The sequence below is a fragment of the Lontra canadensis genome, unplaced genomic scaffold (genome assembly GCF_010015895.1).
Source record: "Lontra canadensis isolate GAN:19392208 unplaced genomic scaffold, GSC_riverotter_1.0 scaffold28, whole genome shotgun sequence".
Lineage (NCBI taxonomy): Eukaryota > Metazoa > Chordata > Mammalia > Carnivora > Mustelidae > Lontra > Lontra canadensis.
This window is the reverse complement of record NW_022631022.1, coordinates 18,795,722-18,797,769: the sequence shown is the minus strand read 5'-3', so window position 1 is coordinate 18,797,769 and position 2,048 is coordinate 18,795,722.

Below are 2,048 nucleotides of genomic sequence, written 5' to 3'. Positions count from 1 at the left end.
CACACACACACACACACACACACACACACACACACACACACACACACTTTGTGTTGCACCTTCTCCCAGTCTGTCATTTTATTTAAAAACCTTTTGAATTTTTAAAAAAGATATTATTTGACGAGAGAGAGAAAACATAAACAAGCTGAGTGGCAGGCAGGAGAGGGAGAAGCGGACTCCTCGCTGAGCAGGGAGCCCGAGGTGGGGCTCGATCCCAGGACCCTGAGATCACGACCTGAGCTGAAGGCAGACGCTTAACCACCCAGGCATCCCCGACTCTCCCAGCCCCAGTTTGCCATTTTAAATACCAGTATCTTTCAGTAGTCTTTTGGAGGGTCTAATTTGAGTTTGAGATATTCTTTTGTGTTTTCTTGTTAACTTGAAATGGGACAGAATTGCAGTGGCCTGGTGCCTTGCTCTTCTAGGTTCTCCAGGTCTGTCAGGAGCCTTACTCATCTGCCACTTTCTTCCTCAGCACCTCCACCCCTGCAGTCATGTGCACTCTTTCCACCTCAGAGGTCTCTGGACTCTGCTTCTCCTCATCTCTGTGTCCGTGTAGGCTAGGCCCACTGCGGCTCCACATGGCAGTCCCCTGCGGTGTCACAGGAAGCTGTCAGGTGTGATACCAACTACTGGTTACCAGTTATTAGAGGACTGGGTCGCCTGGCTGGCTCAGTCGGGTTGAGCAGGCAACTCTTGATCTCAGGGTTGTGGGTCTGAGCCCCACGCTGGGTGTAGAGATTACTTTTTTTTTTTTTTTAAAGATTTTATTTGACAGTCAGAGAGCACAAGTAGGCAGAGAGGCAGGCAGAGAGAGAGGAGGAAGCAGGCTCCCCTCTGAGCAGAGAGCCCAATGCGGGGCTCGATCTCAGGACCCTGGGATTATGACCTGAGCCGAAGGCAGAGGCTTTAACCCACTGAGCCACCCAGGCACCCCAAGATGACTTTTTTTTAAAAAAGCACTAAAAAGGCGCCTGCCTGGGTGGCTCAGTTGGTTAAGCGTGATCCTGGGGTGCTCAGATTTGAGCCCCAAGTTGGGCTCCCTGCTCTGCGGGCAGTCTTCTTCTCCATCTTCCTCCAACTCCTGCTATCTCTCTTGCTCAAATCAATAAATAAAATCTTAAAAAAAAAAAAAAAGCACTAAAGGACTCATCATTTCTTTCAAAAGGTCTTTAGAAATCAGTGAGAGAGGCTCGAGGCTGTCCCAGTGTCTCCCGCATTTGCTAGTATTTCCAAATGGCAAAGAGGTCCCCCTCTGCCTCGGAGGGCTGCACGGACAGGTGGGGTATGCATTGTTGTGGAAGAGGGCAGTCAGAGATCCCCCATGCTTTCCCTCCCTGCCTACTTCTTTTGGTTGCACCGACACTGAGCTGTAGCCACAGGATGTGCCTCATGGCAGAAAAAAAGGCTGAGCACTCTGGGGTCTTGCTGCCCTCTTGGACAGTCACAGAAAGCACCCGAGAGACCTGCTTGTGTGAAGAGGTAGAGGTTTATTGAAATATAAACATTCGAGAACATGTAGGATAGAAAATAACCACCACATATACAGACACTTGCTGCAAGAGGACGTCTGAGGTATTTATCACTGCCTAGGCTACCCATGTGCTAGCACATTTTCCTGGCCAGAGTACAGAGAGACAGGGAGGGGAGGGGTGGGGAGGGGCCGGAGCAGTCCTGGCCCACGGCCTGCACTGTGGCCTTCAGGGAAAGCTTCTCTTGCCAGGGTCCCTGTTCCTGGGATACCTGCTGGCATCCCCACTCTTGGGCTTTCAAGCTGCCTGGGGAAGGGGAGAGGATCCAATGACCAGAAAGCCACAGTATGCTGTCCCTGCATCCTCCGGCTGGGAAGAGTCCATCCTTCGTGACCAAACCCCTGAGAAAGACAAACTGGCCAAATGCTGTGACACTTTCAGGTGGGCCCAGTGCCAGCCAACTGGGCTCCTTCATGGCACCAGATCCCAGACGCCCTTCTCTGCCCACCAGAGTGGGTAAGGTGGGAAGGCTCCTGAGGCCAGAAGAGGGTCAGGCCCCAGCGTCAGGGCTGTGTG